General features: G+C 43.9%; 1 protein-coding gene across 41 annotated transcripts in view; it reads right to left on the bottom strand.

The window, feature by feature from the left end:
• The window catches only part of RBMS2 (RNA binding motif single stranded interacting protein 2), a 98,045-nt gene that overhangs the window by 75,839 nt on the left and 3,289 nt on the right, over positions 1–18,917 (bottom strand). For 8 of the 41 annotated variants that reach the window (XM_077952907.1, XM_077952887.1, XM_077952892.1 and 5 more), the window contains exon 2: positions 5,816–5,889. The exons of 32 other annotated variants lie outside the window; for them this stretch is intronic. The gene's annotated coding sequence lies outside the window, so the exon portion shown is untranslated. Of the gene's footprint in view, positions 1–5,815; positions 5,890–16,818; positions 16,928–18,917 lie in introns of those variants that run through there. One more of the 41 variants, XM_077952885.1, reaches the window with a different exon arrangement.

Raw genomic sequence — 18,917 nt, 5'->3', positions numbered from 1 at the left:
CTCTACTAAAAATACAAAAAGTTAGCTGGGTATGGTGGCATGCACCTGTAATCCCAGCTATTTGCGAGGCTGAGGCAGGAGAATTGCTTGAACCCAGGAGGCAGAGGTTGCAGTGAGCTGAGATTGCTCCACTGCATTCCAGTCTGGGCAACAGAGCAAGACTCTGTCTCAAAAAAAAAAAAAAAAAAAAAAGAATTTCTGAATTTTATATAATTAACAACGAATGATTTGAAAAGGAAATTAAGAAAACTGTTCCATTTCTAATAGCACCAAAAATAATAATATGCTTAAGAATAAGGTTAACCAAGGAGGCAAAAGACTTGTACAGTGAAAGCTAAAAACATTCCTAAAATAAATTGCAGAAGACACAAATATATGGAAAGACACTCCATGCTCATGGATTGGAAGCATTAACATTGTTAAGATATCAGGGCCGGGCACGGTGGCTCACGCCTGTAATCCCAGCACTTTGGGAGGCCAAGGCGGATGGATCACGAGGTCAGGAGTTCAAGACCAGCCTGGCCAAGATGATGAAACCCCGTCTCTACTAAAAATACAAAAATTAGCCGGGCTTGGTGGAAGGCACCTGTAATCCCACCTACTGAGGAGGCTGAGGCAGAGAATTGCTCGAACCCAGGAGGCGGAGGTTGCAGCGAGCCAAGATTGCGCTACTGCACTCCAGTCTGGGCGACAGAGCAAGACTCCGTCTCAAAAAAAAAAAAAAAAAGATACCAGTACTATGCAAAGCAATCTGCAGATTCAATGTAATCCCTAACAAAATCCCCAAAATGGGCTGAGTGTGGTGGCTCATGCCTGTAATCTGCAGATTCAATGTAATCCCTATCAAAATCCCAAAGATGGGCCGGGTGTGGTGGCTCACGCCTGTAATTCCAGGCACTTTGGGAGGCTGAAATGGGTGGATCACATGAGGCCAGGAGTTTGAGATTAGCCTGGCCAACATAGCAAAACCCCATTTCTACTAAAAATACAAAAATTAGCTGGGCGTGGTGGTGCATGTCTGTAATCCCAGCTACTCAGGAGGCTGAGGCAGGAGAGTCACTTGAACCCGGGAGGTGGAGGTTGCAATGAGCCGAGATCATGCCGTTGCACTCCAGCCTGGGCAAAAAGAGCAAAACTCCATCTCAAATAAATAAATAAATAAATAATAAAATAAAATAAGCAAAGAACTTGAATAGACTTATCTCCAAAGAAGATTTACAAATGACCAATAAGTATACGAAAAGATGTTCAACATCACTAATCATTAGAGAAACAGAAATCAAAACCATGGGATACCACCTCACACCCATCAGGATGGCTACTTGTCAAAAAAAAAAAAAAAAAAAAGCAGAAAACAACAAATGTTGGTAAGGATGCAGAGAAATTGGAACCCTGTGCAGCATTGCAAACAGGACAGTGGTTCCTGAAAAAGTTAAAAATAGACTTACCATATGATGTAGCAATTCCACTTCTGGGTATATACCCAAAAGAATTGAAAGCAGTGTCTCAAAGGGACACTTGAGTGACTTTGTACACTCAAGTTCATAGCAACATTATTCACAACAGCCAAAAGGTAGAAGCAACCCAAGTATCCATCAATGGGCAAATGAATAAACAAATATGTGCTATATGCTGAACATACAATGAAACATTATTCAGGGTGAAAGGCAAGGAAACACTGACACATGCTACAACATAGATGAACCACGAGGGCATTATACCAAGTGAAATAAGCCAGTCACCAAAATATTGTATGATTCCACTTACATAAGGTACATAGGGTAGTCAAATTCATCGAGACAGAAAGTAGAACAGTGATTGCCAGAGGCTGGAGGGAGAGGAGAATGTGCAGTTGTTTAATGGGTATAGAGTTTCAGTTCCGTAAGATGAAAAGAATTCTGGAGATGGGTTGTGCACAATGTAAATGCACTTAATGCTACTAAACTGTACACTAAAATGTTCAAGATGAGCCGGGCGCGGTGGGTGCCTCACACCTGTAATCCCAGCACTTTGGGAGGCTGAGGCGAGTGGATTGCTTGAGGTCAGGAGTTCAAGGCCAGCCTGACCAACATAGTGAAACCTCATCTTTACTAAAACTACAAACATTAGCCAGGCATGATGGCAGGTGCCTGTAATCCCAGCTACTTTGGAGGCTGAGGCAGGAGAATCACTTGAACCTGGGAGGCGGAGGTTGCAGTGAGCCAAGATCATGCCACTGCACACCAGCCTGGACAACAGAGCAAGACTCCGTCTCAAAAAAAAAAAAAAAAAAAAAAAAAAAGGCCAGCGCAGTGGCTTATGCCTGTAATCCCAGCACTTTGGGAGGCCGAGGTGGGTGGATCACCTGAGGTCGGGAGTTCAGGACTAGCCTGACCGACATGGAGAAACCCTGTCTCTACTAAAAAAATACAAAATTAGCCGGGTGTGGTGGTGCATGACTATAATCCCAGCTACTTCGGAGGCTGAGGCAGGAGAATCGCTTGAACCCAGGGGGTGGAGTTTGCGGTGAGCTGAGATCGTGCCATTGCACTCCAGCCTGGGCAACAAGAGTGAAACTCTGTCTCAAAAAAAAAAGTTCAAGATGGTACATTTTATGTTATGTATATTTGTCACAATTAAACATAAAAATAGGCCGGGTACAGTGGCTCACACCTGTAATCCCAGCACTTTGGGAGGCCGAGGGCGGCAGGGGGTGGTGGCAGATCATGAGGTCAGGAGTTCCAGACCAGCCTGGCCAGCATGGTGAAACCCTGTTTCTACTAAAAATACAAAAAATTAGCCAGGCATGGTGGTGCACGCGTGTAGTCCCAGCTACTCGGAAGGCTGAAGCAGGAGAATTGCTTGAACCTGCCAGGTGGAGGTTGCAGTAAGCCAAGATCACGCCACTGCATTCCAGCCTGGGAGACAGAGCGATACTCCATCTCAAACAAACAAACAAAAAAACAAGAAAGAAGGAGAGGAGAGAAAAGAGAGAAAAGAAAGAAAAGGAAGGAAGGAAGGAAGGAAGGAAGGAAGGAAGGAAGGAAGGAAGGAAGGAAGGAAGGAAGGAAGGAAGGAGGGATCTTACTAAGAAAAAGAGTGGGATGTAAGGAAACAGAGACTCTATACAGACTACTCTTTCAAGAAGCTCAGGCCAGGCATGGTGGCTCACGCTTGTAATTCCAGCACTTTGAGAGGCTGAGGTGGGGAGATTATTTGAGCCCAGGAGTTCAAGACCAGCCTGGGCAACATGGTGAAACCCCATCTCTACAAAAAATACAAAAATTATCTGGGCAGAACTCCTGACCTCAGGTATTCTGCCTGCCTCAGCCTCCCAGAGTGCTGGGATTTTTTTTTTTTTTTTTTTTTTGAGACGGAGTTTCACTCTTGTTGCCCAGGCTGGAGTGCAAGGGTGCGATCTCAGCTCATTGCAACCTCCACCTCCCAGGTTCAGGTGATTCTCCTGCTTCAGCCTCCCAAATAACTGGGATTATGGTGTGCACCACCACGCCCAGCTAATTTCTGTATTTTTAGTAGAGACACAGTTTCGCCATGTTGGCCAGGATGGCCTCAAACTTCTGACCTCAGGTGATCCACCCACATGCCTCAGCCTCCCAAAGTGCTAGGATTACAGGTTTGAGCCACCGCACCCAGCCAATCGTTAACCTTAATGATCATTTACTATGTGCCAGGCATTCATTACTAACAGCTCAATAAAGTAGATACTAGTAGTATACCATTAGATATGGAGCTATGGGAGAAAAAGGTCAAGGATAATATTAAGGTTTCTGGTCTGAGCATATGGAAGAATGAAGTTGCCATTTACTGAGATGGAGAACAGTTTTGGCAGGGCAGGGAGGAAAAGAACAAGCAGGAGATCTGTTAAGTTTGAAATGTCTAATTAATGTCTAAATGGAACTGTCAGGTGTGATGTTAAATATATGAATCTAAAATACAGGAGGGCAGTCCAAGTTGAGAGTTCCATCATATGGATGCTATTCAAAGCTATGAGACTGGAGATATATATATATTTATATATATATATATTTATATACATATATATATTTTTTGAGATGGAGTCTTACTCTGTCACCTAGGCTGGAGTGCAGTGGCGCAATCTCAGCTCACTGCAACCTCTGCCTCCTGGGTTCAAGTGATCCTTCCACCTCAGCCTCCCGAGTAACTGGGACCACAGGCACACACCACCACGCCTGGCTAATTTTTGTATTTTGGTTTCACCATGTTGCCCCAGCTGGTCTCAAACTCCTGAGCTCAAGCAATCTGCCCACCTCAGCCTCCCAAAGGCCTGAGGTTACAGGCATGAGCTACTGCACCTGTCCAAGAACTGGATAAAACTATGAAGAGAGAAATATAGACAGAAAAGAGGTCAAGGACTGAGTTCTGGGGTACTCCAAGGTTTAGAGGTCAGGAAAATGAGGAGAAACCAGGAAAGGAGCCAGAAAAAGAGAGGCCATAGAAATGAGAAGAAAACCAGGAGAGTGTGGTATTCTGTAAGTCAAATGAAGAAAGTTTCTCAAGGAATAGAGTGATAAATTGTGTCAAGTGTTGTCGATAGGTTAAGATGCAAGTTAAGAAATAAGCATTTTCTGGCCGGGCGCGGTGGCTCAAGCCTGTAATCCCAGCACTTTGGGAGGCCGAGACGGGCGGATCACGAGGTCAGGAGATCAAGACCATCCTGGCTAACACGGTGAAACCCCGTCTCTACTAAAAAATACAAAAAACTAGCCGGGCGAGGTGGTGGGTGCCTGTAGTCCCAGCTACTCGGGAGGCTGAGGCAGGAGAATGGCGTAAACTCGGGCGGCGGAGCTTGCAGTGAGCCGAGATCCGGCCACTGCACTCCAGCTTGGGCCACAGAGCAAGACTCCATCTCAAAAAAAAAAAAAAAAAAAAAAAGAAATAAGCATTTTCTGGGGCCGGGCGTGGTGGCTCATGCCTGTAATCCCAGCGCTTTAGGAGGCTGAGGCAGGCAGATCACAAGGTCAGGAGATCGAGACCATCCTGGCTAACACGGTGAAAACCCGTCTCTACTACAAATACAAAAAAATTAGCCGGGCGTGGTGGCGGGCGCCTGTAGTCCCAGCTACTTGGGAGGCTGAGGCAGGAGAATGACATGAACCTGGGAGGCGGAGATTACAGTGAGCCGAGATCGTGCCACTACACTCCAGCCTGGGCAACAGAGCGAGACTCCATCATAAAAATAATAAACAAACAAAGAAACAAACATTTACGTAATAACATCAGTCACTGCAGACTTTCAAAAGAGCAATTTTGGTGGAGTGGTAGGAATAAAAGCCTAATTAGTTTGGGTTTAAGAGGGAATGAGAGAAGTCTGACATTATCAAAAAATGGAAAGGATGTAAATCCATGACAAATTTTATACATTGTTGATGGGAACAGACTTGGTACAATACTTTGGAAATCAATTTAGCATTATCTCCCAAAGTGGAATATTCGCATACCTGATGGCTCAGCAATCCCACTCTTAAGTAGAAACCCAAGAGAAACTCTTGCACAAGGACACTACATACAGAAGAATGTTCAGAACAGCAATTTCAAAAACAGCATAAACGAACAAACAAAATCTAGAAACAATCTAAAAGTTCACTGGTAGGAGAGTGGATAAATTACAGTATATTCACAAATGAAATATTATAAAGCATGGAACAACGAATAAAACACATCTACATGCAACATGAATGAATCATGAAAACACAACATTGAAAGTAAGAAAACAAAAACAAAACAAACAGAAGACTATGTGCTGCAATAAGAGACTATAGCAGTGGTTACAAGCACAGATTTGGAACTAGATTACCTGGGTTCAAATCCCAGTTGGGCCATTCACTAGCAGTATGATTTTCAAACTCTCTGTAACTCACTTTTCCTCATCTATAAGATGGGAATAATAATAATGAAGTTGTAAGGATTACATAAGAAAAAAATAGTTATATAATTATATATTATGTAGATACAATTACAGATAGTTATATAAAGTACTTACAACAATGCAAACAAGTAAATTAAACATGATTTTAAAACTATGTTTTTTGGGGAAGACTTTCAGTCCAAAATGGGAGTATAGAAGTAAACTGGCTTAACTTTCCTCCACCGAAAACTAAAACTATGTTTTCAAAAAGTAACAGGGCTGCCGGGCGCAGTGGCTCATGCCTGTAATCCCAGCACTTTGGGAGGCCAAGGTGGCCGAATCACTTGAAGTCAGAAGTTCGAGACCAACCTGGCCAATATGGTGAAACCCTGTCTCTACTAAAAACACAAATATAAGTCAGTTGTGGTGGCATGTGCCTGTAGTCCCAGCTACTCAGAAGGCTGAGACATGAGAATCGCCTGAACCTGGGAGGTGGAAGATGCAGTGAGTTGAGATCATGCCACTGCACTCCAGCCTGGGTGACAGAGTAAGACCCCGTCTCAAAAAAAAAAAAAAAAAAAAAAAGTAATAGGGCTGGGTGCCACGGCTCACACCTATAATCCCAGCACTTTGGGAGGCCAAGGCAGGAGGATCACTTCAGGTCAGGAGTTCGAGACCTGCCTGGGCAACATAGCGAGACCCTATCTCCACAAAAAATTTAAAAATTAGCTGGGCATGGTGATGCACACCTGTATTCCTAGCTACTCAGGAAGCTGAGGTGGGAGGATTGCTTGAGCCAGGGAAGTTGAGGCTGCAGTGAGTGAGCCATGATTGAGCCACTGCACTCTAGCCCAAGTGACAAAGTGAGACCTAGTCTCAAAAAAAAAAATAAAATAAAAAGCAAGATAATGATAAATACAGAATTTAGGACAGTGGTTATCTCTAGAAGAGGTGCAGAGGATGAGATGGAGAAATTCCTGTGTATGTAATTTATAGGCAATGAATCTAGTCTAGTACTTGAGAGTACCTCTTACAGGTGTTCTTCTATTATTACACTTTATAACTACATGTAAACTTCTGTATTATCAGACAATATATTCAAGATAATAAAAGAAAAAAGAATGAAAGGAAATAAATTGGAGACAGCAAGTATATATGATTCTTGAATAGATAGCTCTTTCAAGATTTTTTACTGTAAAGGAAAGAAGAGAAATGAAACAGTGGCTAGAAGAAGAAAAAAAAGTGCTTTAATTTAATTTTTTTTTCTTTTTCTTTTTTTTTTTTTGAGACAGAGTTTTGCTCTTGTTGCTCAGGCTGGAGTGCAATGGCACAATCTTTGTTTACTGCAACCTCCGCCTCCAGGGTTCAAGCGATTCTCCTGCGTCAGCCTCTCTAGTATCTAGGATTACAGGCATGCACCACCATGACTGGCTAATTTTGTATTTTTAGTAGAGATGGGGTTTCACCATGTTGGTCAGGCTGGTTTCAAACTTCTGACCTCCGGTGATCTGCCCACCTCGGCCTCCCAAAGTGCTGGAATTACAGGCATGAACCACCGCGCCTGACCAATGTTTTTTTCTCTTTTATACTCCATAGGTTCACAATTTTTAGACAGAGTTTCGCTCTTATAGCCCAGGCTGGAGTACGATGGCATGATCTTGGCTCACTGCAACCTCTACCTCCTGGGTTCAAGCGATTCTCCTGGCTCAGCCTCCCAGTTAGCTGAGATTACAAGCATGCATCATCATGCCCGGCTAATTTTATATTTTTAAATAGAGACAGGGTTTCACCAGGTTGGCCAGGCAGGTCTCGAACACCTGACCTCAGGTGATCTGCCCATCTCAGCCTCCCAAAGTGCTGGGATTACAGGTGTGAGCCACCACACCCGGCCCACAGTGTTTTCTTAAAATAAAAGAAATAACAGCCAATATACAGGCTGATATGTGATTATAAACATTACCAATCCTCAAAATAATTCGATAAAATATATCAGCACTTCTTTTTTTTTTTTTTTTTTTGAGGTGGAGTCTTACATTGTCACCTGGGCTGGAGTGCAGTGGCGGATCTTGGCTCACTGCAACCTCCGCCTCCCAGGTTCAAGCGATTCTCCTTGCCTCACCCTCCCAAGTAGCTGGGATTACAGGCACCCACCACCATGCCTGGCTAATTTTTTTGTATTTTTAGTACAGACAGGGTTTCACTATGTTGGCCAGGCTGGTCTTGAACTCCTGACCTCATGATCCGCCCGCCTCCACGGGCTGATCCCAAAGTGCTGGGATTACAGGCATGAGCCACTGTGCCCGGCCAATATATCAGTACTTTAAGATGAAAAATTCGGCCGGGCGCGGTGGCTCAAGCCTGTAATCCCAGCACTTTGGGAGGCCGAGACGGGCGGATCACAAGGTCAGGAGATCGAGACCATCCTGGCTAACACGGCGAAACCCCGTCTCTACTAAAAACACAAAAAATTAACCGGGCGAGGTGGCGGCGCCTGTGGTCCCAGCTACTCGGGAGGCTGAGGCAGGAGAATGGCGGGAACCCGGGAGGCGGAGCTTGCAGTGAGCTGAGATCTGGCCACTGCACTCCAGCCTGGGCGACAGAGCGAGACTCTGTCTCAAAAAAAAAAAAAAAAAAAAAGAAAAATTCAAGGTCAGAAAGCCTAAGACCTAAGACCTGGCACTGGTCACACAGCTAATACGTGACAAAGCCACATTTAAATTCAGATCAATCAATAAATAATTACTTAAAAAATAAATTCAGATCTATCTAACTCCATATTTCAGGGTTTGTGTAGAACACAATGCTTCCTTCCTTTGCTTAAGCTTGATTTCGTGACTACCATAGACACTAAATGTGATAGCTTAATCGCATTTATTAGGATATGTTTTTTGAGTATCTACTAGATAGGCCTAAGATGCTACATTAGGTATTTGGGGAGATAATAAACTGAATAACACTGTCTCTACCCTTAAAGAGCTTACACTCTAGCAATGAAGATAAGACAATTACCTAAATGATTCCAGTACAATGCAAAATCATATAAACACAATTTAAGAAGTATAAAACATTATGGGGTTTCAGAAAAAAGTCCCCTTTGGGAAAAACAGTCCCCTCTGGGGCTGGGAAATGGAGCGATTAGCAGAAGCTTTATATAAGAGGTAATATTTCAACTGAACTTAAAGGGATGGGTAGGATTTTTAAAGACAGTTTTGACTGTGAGTTCTTAAAGGGCCACTGTCACGCCTTACCCCCAGGGCCTAGCATGCTGCAGCAGTTCAATAAATTTAAGTAATATGAGTGAAGTAAACAAATGAAACGAAAGGCCATTCCAGAATTAAGCAACAACAACAAAAACGATCAGAGGCTGAATGCATAAGGCACAAGAACAACAAAAAGATCAGAGTTGGTGGGATGTTAATATGCATATTTTGAAAATAAGTACCAAGTAATTGGTCACGATTCTCTTTACATTTGGCTCCTACATCTCCCATCTTTAAGAAAATTATCTCAGCCAGGTGCAGTATCTCACGCTTGAAATCCCAGCACTTTAGGAGGCTGAGATGGGAGAATCACTTGAGCCCAGGAGTTTGAGACCAGCCAGGGCAATATAGTGGGACCTCATCTGTACAAAAAATTTAAAAATTAGCCAAGTGTGATGGCGTGAGCCGGTAATCCCAGCTACTCGGGAGACCAAGGTAGGAGAATCACTTGAGCCCAGGAGGTTGAGGCTACAGTGAACCATGATTGTACTACAGTGCTCCAGCCTGGGCAACAGAGCAAGACCCTATCTCAAAAAAAAAAAAAAAAAAAAAGGAAAAAGAAAATTCTCTCTTGACAGCACCGCTATCCTCGTCCAGCTTTTATCTCATTTCTCTGCTCCCTATCTTTTTTAAAAATAACAACTCCACTGAGTTATAATTCACATACCATACATGTCGCCCATTTAAGTATAAATTCAGGACTCGGCACAGTGACTCACGCCTGTAATCCCAGCACTTTGGGAGGCCAAGGCAGGAGGATCACTTGAGCCCAGCAGTTTGAGACAAGCCTGGGCAACATAGCAAAAGCCCGTCTTTATAAAAAAAAAATTTTGCCGGGCGCGGTGGCTCAAGCCTGTAATCCCAGCACTTTGGGAGGCCGAGGCGGGTGGATCACGAGGTCAGGATATCGAGACTATCCTGGCTAACATGGTGAAACCCCATCTCTACTAAAAATACAAAAAACTAGCCGGGCGTGGTGGCAGGCGCCTGTAGTCTCAGCTACTTGGGAGGCTGAGGCGGGAGAATGGCGTGAACCCGGGAGGCAGAGCTTGCAGTGAGCCGAGATCATGCCACTGCACTCCAGCCTGGGAGACACAGCGAGACTCCGTCTCAAAAAAAAAAATAAATAAATAATAAAAAAAATAAAAATAAAAAAAATAAATAAATAAATAAAAAATTTTATTACTGGGCATGTGGCACTGTAATCCCAGCTACTTGGGAGGCTGTGGCAGGAGGATCCCTTGAGCTCAGGAGTTTGAGGCTTTAGTAAGCTATGATTGTGCCACTGCACTCTAGCCTCGGCAACAGAGTGAGACCCTGTCTCTAAATAAATAAAGCATAAATTCAATGGTACTTAGATCACAGAGTTGTGCAACCATAACCAGAATTTTAGAACATTTCATTACCCCAAAAAGAAACACAATACCCATTACCAGTCACTCCCTATTTCCCCACTAAGCCCTAGGCAACCACTAATCGACTTTCTGTCTCTATAGATTTCTGTATTCTGGGCATTTCCCATAAATGGAATCATATAACATATAGTCTCTTATGACTGGCTCCTTTTATGAGCATAATGTTTTTAAAGTTCATCCACATTTAGCATGTATCAGTATTCCATTCCTTTTTTTTTTCCCCTAGGGATCTTTGTTTTTTGTTGTTGTTGTGTTTTTTGTTTGTTTGTTTGTTTTTGTTTTTTTGAGACAGCATCTTGCTCTGTTGCACAAGCTGGAGTACAGTGGTGTGATCCACTGCAGCCTCCACCTCCCAGCCTCAAGCAATCCTTCCACCTCAGCCTTCTGAGTAGCTGGGGCTACAGGTGTGTTGCACACCAGCATGCCTGGCTAATTTTTGTACTTTTTGTAGAGATGGGATTTTGCTTTTGCCATGTTGCCCAGGCTGGTCTAGAGCTCCTGGGCTCAAGTAATCCATCTGCCTCGGGCTCCCAAAGTGCTGGGATTACAGGCATGAGAAACCACACTCAGCCTAGTACCCCATTACTTATTATTGTTGAATAATATTTCACTGTATGGGCACACCATGTATTTTATTTATCCATTCATCAGTTGATGGACATTTGGGTTGTTTCCTCTTTGAACTATTATGAATAATGCTCCTATGAACATTTATGTACAGGTCTTTGTGTGAACATGTTTTCATTTCTCTTGGGCATATATCTAAGAGTGGAATTCCTGGGTCTTTGCTTAACCTCTTGAGAACTTGCCAAGATGTTTTCCAAAGCAGCTGTACCATTTTACATTCCCACCAGAAGTGTATAAAGGTTCCAATTACTCCACATATATTATGTCTCTTTCTTTCTTTTTTGATACAGAGTCTTGCTCTGTCACCCAGAATGAAGACAGTGATGCAATCAACAGCAGCCTTGACGTCTTGGGCTCAAGCAATCCTCCCGCCTCAGTCTCCCAAGTATTAATAGCTAGGACTACAGGTGTATACCACGACACCCAGCTAATTTTTGTATTTTTGTAGAGATGGGGTTTCACCATGTTGCCCAGGCTGGTCTCAAACTCCTGGGCATCATGGTGCCAAGGAGTTATTTATCCTTTCGATTATCTTTTTGATTACTGATTATTGTCTTTTTCATTATAAACAGCCTAGTGGGTGTGAAGTGGTATCTCAGCGTGGCTTTATTTTATATTTCCTTGATGGCTAATGATGTTAAGCATGTTTCCATAGAGCCTATGGATAAACATCGATTCAGATCTTTTGCCTACTTTCTATTTGGGTTCTGTTCTACATCTTAATCAAAGTTCTTAAAAGATTAGTGTGTATATATCATCTATACTTCCTTACTTTTTTTCACTCATCAACCTATTCCAATCTTGCTTTTGCTCCCCATGCCTCTGGAAATTGCTTGTCAAAGTCATCAACCACCTTTACACTGACAAATTCAAAGACTATGCTTCACTCCTCATCTTCCAGCATTATAATTTTATGATTTGTACACTTGACTTTTTTTTTTTTTTTTTTTTTTTGAGACATGGTCTCACTCAGTTGCCCAGGCTGCAATGCAGTGGCATGATCACGGCTCACTGTAGCCTCGACCTCATGATCACGGCTCACTGTAGCCTCGACCTCCACCAGCTCAGGTGATCCTCCCACCTCAGGCTCCTGAGCAGCTGGAACGACAGGCACACACCATTATACCTAGCTAATTTTTGTATCTTTTGTAGAGACAGAGTTTTGCCATGTTGCCCAGGCCAGTCTAGAACTCCTAGGCTCAAGTGATCCTCCCACTTTGGCCTCCCAAAGTGCTGGAATCACAAGCATGAGCCACTGTGCCTGGCCATACTTGCCTTTTAATTCCAACTGACTTCTTATTCTAATTGATATTTTCCCTTGTTCTGTTTCTGTTCTGTATTTTTTTGTTATACTGCATACTGCATATTCTCCTATGGAATAACAAATGTAAACCAGCAACCAAAGGGTATATCCAGAAAAACTGCATTAAAGTAACTGGCTAAGGCCAGGCGTGGTGGCTCACGCCTGTAATCCCAGCACTTAGGGAGGCCGAGGCGGGTGGATCACGAGGTCAGGAGATCGAGACCATCCTGGCTAACATGGTGAAACCCCATCTCTACTAAAAATACAAAAAAATTAGCCAGGCATGGTGGCAGGCACCTGTAGTCCCAGCTACTTGGGAGGCTGAGGCAGGAGAATGGCGTGAACCCGGGAGGCGGAGCTTGCGGTGAGCAGAGATAGCGCCACTGCACTCCAGCCTGGGTGACAGAGCGAGACTCCGTCTCAAAAAATAAATAAATAAAAATAAAATAAAATAAAGTAACTGGCTAGTAGAGCAAATGTAACAGAATCAAGGCGGCGTGGTGCAGGAGGGAGATGGGGGAGATGAGGAAGATAAGGAAAGGCCAGATAGATAGTGGGTGTTGGGCTAGAAATTTGCACTTTGTTCAGTAGGTAATATACAGCCATTAAAGTTTTTTCTTTTGAGATGGAGTCTGGCTATTGTGGGCCCTGGGCTGAAGTGTAATGGCGCGATCTCGGCTCACTACAACCTTGGCCTCCTGGGTTCCAGCAATTCTCCTGCCTCAGCCTCCCAAGTAGCTGAGATTACTGGTGCCTCCCACCATGTCTGGCTAATTTTTGTATATTTAGTAGAGATGGGGTTTCACCATGTTGGCCAGGCTGGTCTCAAACTCCTGACCTCAGGTGATCCACCCGCCTCGGCCTCCCAAAGTGCTGGGATTACAGGAATGAGCCATCACTCCCGACCTGAAGTTTTTTATACAGAAAATAGTGCTAGACTGCTGGATTATAGGAAGATTGTGCTGGCAACAGGTATAAAATTACTTGGGGGCAAGGAATAGGGAAGTTGAAAAATAGGAGGCAAGATGCTCACGCTAGATGTTTATTGCAGTAGTAAAGGTAGTCAATAATGAGGGCATAAATTAGAGTAGTAGTGCTAAAAATGGAAAGGAGGGGTCAATGGAAAGACATCACCACTAAAATTTATTTATTTATTTATTTTTTTCACACGGAGTTTTGTTCTTTTTGCCCAGGCTGGAGTGCAATGGCGCGATCTCGGCTCACTGCAACCTCGGCCTCCCAGGTTAAGCAATTCTCCTGCCTCAGCCTCCCAAGTAGCTGGGATTACAGGTGCCTGCCACCATGCCCGGCTAATTTTTTTGTTTTTTAGTAGAGATGGGACTTCTCTTTTTTTTTTTTTTTTTTTTTTGAGATGGAGTCTCGCTCTGTCGCCCAGGCTGGAGTGCAGTGGCATGATCTCAGTTCAGTGCAAGCTCCGCCTCCTGGGTTCACGCCATTCTCCTGCCTCAGCCTACCCAGTAGCTGGGACTACAGTTGCCTGCCACCACGCCTGGCTAATTTTTTTGTATTTTTAGTAGAGACGGGGTTTCACCATGTTAGCCAGGAGGGTCTCGACCTCCTGACCTCGTGATCCACCCGCCTCGGCCTCCCTAAGTGCTGGGATTATAGGCGTGAGCCACCGCACCCGGCCGAGACAGGGTTTCACCATGTTGGCCAGGATGGTCTCGATCTCTTGACCTCGTGATCCACCCACCTCGGCCTTCCAAAGTGCTGGGATTACAGGTGTGAGCCACCACATCCAGCCTATTTATTTTTTTGAGACGGAGTCTCGCTCTGTCGCCTAGGCTGGAGTGCAATGGTGCAATCTCCGCTCACTGCAACCTCCCAGGTTCAAGCGATTCTCCTGCCTCAGCCTCTGGATTGGTGCCCAGCTGGGATTACAGGTGCCCGCCACCACACTTGGCTAATTTTTTTTTTTTTTTTGTATTTTTAGTAGAGACAGGGTTTCACCATGTTGGTCAGGCTGGTCTCAAACTCCTGACCTCAGGTGATCCACCCACCTTGGCCTCCCAAAGTGCTGGGATTACAGGTGTGAGCCACCGCGCCCGGCCTACCACTAAACTTTAACCATTTGAGTTAGCTTATCACTGATAACAGAACAGCTGCCCCAGCCAAGAGGTGGTAGACCTACAAGTTCTTTTTTTTTTTTTTTTTTTTTTGAGACGGAGTCTCGCTGTGTCACCCAGGCTGGAGTTCAGTGGCCGGATCTCAGCTCACTGCAAGCTCCGCCTCCTGGGTTTACGCCATTCTCCTGCCTCAGCCTCCCGAGTAGCTGGGACTACAGGCGCCCGCCACCTCGCCCGGCTAGTTTTTTGTATTTTTTAGTAGAGACGGGGTTTCACCGTGTTAGCCAGGATGGTCTCGATCTCCTGACCTCGTGATCCGCCCGTCTCAGCCTCCCAAAGTGCTGGGATTACAGGCTTGAGCCACCGTGCCCGGCCGACCTACAAGTTCTTAATTCTCAGTCCTATTACATTTGATTTGATGGAAACTAGAAGGAAAAGTAGTAAACATACACAGAGAAAATTCTCTATCCTGTTAGAAGTACTAAGTGATTACAGTACTGTTTGTCACTTCTCTCTCCTGAGTAAATACTCTTAACAATCGCAGGTAACAAGCTTCTCAAAGAGTGAGGATCTGGCAGTACCCACCAGTCAGTCTTACTTTCATCACCTCCTACTCCCCATCAGTCTTCAATATATTAACATTGAGAAGAAATAGAAATGTATGAAAAGTACGCTGGGGAAGGCAAATTATCCTAAATTAAACACAGTCCCTTTTCTTTTTTTCCAAAGGAAATGGTTGTTGATCCTATGAGGAGTTAAATTATAATAACACATGCCAGGGAGATGATGTCAAGAAAGGCGTGGTTAGGCCCTTTACAAGTTTGGAATTCCTTTAGTCCCAAACATTTCCTCTTTCAATCTCACCTATACTCAAATCTCTCTACTTAGGCAACTTCTTCAAACATTGAAGAAACAGTGTTGAGACCCTGTCTCTTTTTACTTCAGCCTTTTTTTTTTTTAATGAACCAAGTTATTGAAGGGCATTAAAACTGATGTTTAAAGAAAACCCACGAAATTATCTTGCAGAATCCCTCTTTGAAATCCACATTTTTCCCCTTTAGTAACTATTTTAATTCCAAAGAAAGGAAAAAAAAATTAACACTATTTCCTGAGAAAAAAAGTCTGCCTTTATTAGGCATTACACACCTGTTGACTGCATTCCTGTATTTACCACCAGCCAATAAAGAGTAAGAAAATTATGACTGTCATGGGCTCCTCAGTAAACATCTTTCTGGATAAGTGAAGTGTATATTTCAAAATAAAACAATCCTACTTTTCATGTTTTTTATTTTATTTTATTTTATTTATTTATTTTTGAGATGGAGTCTCACTTTGTTGCCCAGGCTGCAGTGTGGTGGCACAATCTTGGCTCACTGCAACCTCCACCTCCTGGGTTCAAGCAATCCTCCTTCCTCAGCCTTCTGAGTAGCTGGGACTATAGGCATGCACCACCATACCCAGCTAATTTTTGTATTTTCAGTATTTACGGGGTTTCACCATGTTGGCTAGGCTGGTCTCGAACTCCTGACCTCAAGCCATCTGCCAGCTTCTGCCTCCCAAAGAGCTGGGATTACAGGGGTGAGCACTGAGCCCAGTCTAAGTTAAATTTTTACAATAACTTTTATTAGTTTCAGTAAGAAACAATAACTTTTATATACAAGTTATATATAGGTAGGGCGTGGTGGCTCACGCCTGTAATCCCAGCACTTTGGGAGGCCGAGGTGGGCAGGTCACTTGAGGTCAGGAGTTTGAGAACAGCCTGGCCAATACGGTGAAACCCCGTCTCTACCAAAAATATAAAATATAAAAAATTAGCCAGGCGTGGTGGTGGGCCTACTCAGGAGGCTGAGGCAGAAGAATCGCTTGAACCCAGGAGGCGGAGGTTGCAGTGAGCCGAGATCACTCCACTGCACTCCAGCCTGGGAGACAGAGCGAGACTCTGTCTCGAAAACAAACAACAAATTGTTATATATAAAAGTTGGCCGAGGTGAGAGGCTCACTTAAGCCCAGTAGGTGGAGGTTGTAGTAAGCCGAGATCATGGCACTGCCCTCCAGCCCAAGCTACAGAGTGATACCCTGTCTCAAAATAAATGAATAAATAAATAGGCTGGACAGTGGCTCACGCCTATAATCTCAGCACTTTGGGAACCTGAGGCTGGCAGATCACTTGAGGCCAGGAGTTCGAAACCAGCCTGGCCAACATGGCAAAACCCCGTCTCTACTAAAATTACAAAATTTAGCTGGGCATGGTGGCGCGCACCTGTAGTCCCAGGAGGTTGAGGCAGGAGAATCGCTTGAACTCAGGAGACTGAGGTTGCAGGAAGCCAGGATTGTGCTACTGCACTCCAGCCTGGGTGACAAGGTAAGACTCTGTCTCAAAATAAATAAATAAACAAATAAATAAAATTTAACTGGGTATGGAAAATACACAAATTACATAAGCAAATGCATCTATAACACTTTCCACAACAGAGAAACACAGTAAGCCCTACTTGACAAGACAAAGAGCAACACAATAATGCTGTAGTTTAAAAACACCCTCCCTAGTCTTCTAGTGTTGAGGAAAAAAATTAAGTAAAATAAAAATAAAAATATGGGGCCAGGTGCAGTGGCTTACGTCTGTAATCCCAGCACTTTGGGAGGCCAAGGCAGGCAGATCACCTGAGGTCAGGAGTTCAAAACCAGCCTGACTAACATGGTGAAACCCCGTCTCTACTAAAAACACAAAAAATTAGGCAGGCGTGTTGGCGGGCACCTGTAATCCCAGCTACTCAGGAAGCTGAGGCAGGAGAATCACTTGAACCCAAGATTGTGCCACTGCACTCCAGCCTGGGTGCGATAGAACAAGACTGCATCTCAAATAAATAAATAAATAAATAGGCCGGGTGTGGTGGCTCACGCCTGTAATCCCAGCACTTTGGGAGGCCAAGGCGGGTGGATCACGAGGTCAGGAGATCGAGACCATCCTGGCTAACATGGTGAAACCCTGTATCTACTAAAAATACAAAAAAACTAGCCGGGCGAGGTGGCGGGCGCCTATAGTCCCAGCTACTCAGGAGGCTGAGGCAGGAGAATGGCATGATCACGGGAGGCGGAGCTTGCAGTGAACCGAGATCGCGCCACTGCACTCCAGCCAGGGGGACAGAGTGAGACTCCGTCTCAAAAAATAAATAAATAAATAAATAAATAAATAAAAATATGGGCCGGGCTTGGTGACTCAAAGTGCAATCCCAGCACTTTGGGAGTCCAAGGCAGGCAGATCACTTGAAGTCAGGAGTTTGAGACCAGCCTGGCCAACATGGTAAAACCCTGTCTCTACTAAGAATACAAAAAAATTGGCCGGGTGTGGTGGCACTCCTGTAGTTCCAGCTACTCGGGAGGCTGAGGCAGGAGAAATGCTTGAACCTGGGAGGTGGAGGCTGCAGTGAGCTGAGATCACACCACTGCACTCCAGCCTGGGTGACAGAGTGAGACTTTATCTCAAAAAAAAAAAAAAAAAAAGTAAAAATAAAAATATGAAAACTCTCTGCATTCACAAACTTATATAGGCACAAAAGGAGTCATATGCATAGCCACAAAGTGATGCACAGATACCGCATCCTTATATCTGAACATAACATTGACTTATAAGAACCCAAAGAATTGACAAATATATTAGTAATTAGTAATTATGTATCTACCCAACCTCCCCCACCAATCCCAATAATTCCTGAATTGTCAAACCTTACAGTTATCAGGAAGAGAAGAGATTTCAACCCAAACCCACAACTATACCTCTTGTCCCTTATACTATCCTAGATTTAGAAGCTAGTTAAATTTTTCCTATACTCCAAGGTGGGAGAGGGAGTAGAGAACGAAAAGAGATTTTTAGATAGCTTCAAATACATGAAAACTCTAATAGGGAAGCAATTCATTTTGGGAATTCATTTTATTTTAATGAGTTCTGGGTAACCTGAGAGACTAGGAGGGAAAAAAATCAGGAAAGAAATTTTCACATGGTACTCTACAAGGTTTGAAAAGAATAAAGACACATGAAATATTTCCCTTTCAAATATATATGTATAATATATAATGTATTATCTATACATACATTTGATAAAGGGATGTCAGCATATGTACATATAAACATACATTGATAACCAACAAATACGTATAAACTCATATTTCATTTCTTTTTGAGATGGAGTCTTGCTCTGTCACCCAGGCTGGAGTGCAGTGGCACAATCCTGGCTCACTGCAACCTCCGTCCCCCAAGTTCAAGTGATTCTCCTGCTTCAGCCTCCTGAGTAGCTGGGATTACAGGCGCGTGCCACCAAGCCCAGCAAATTCACCATGTTGACCAGACTAGTCTTGAACTCC

Source organism: Macaca mulatta, chromosome 11 (assembly GCF_049350105.2).
Source record: "Macaca mulatta isolate MMU2019108-1 chromosome 11, T2T-MMU8v2.0, whole genome shotgun sequence".
NCBI lineage: Eukaryota > Metazoa > Chordata > Mammalia > Primates > Cercopithecidae > Macaca > Macaca mulatta.
This window is presented reverse-complemented; position numbering and strand designations above follow the sequence as displayed.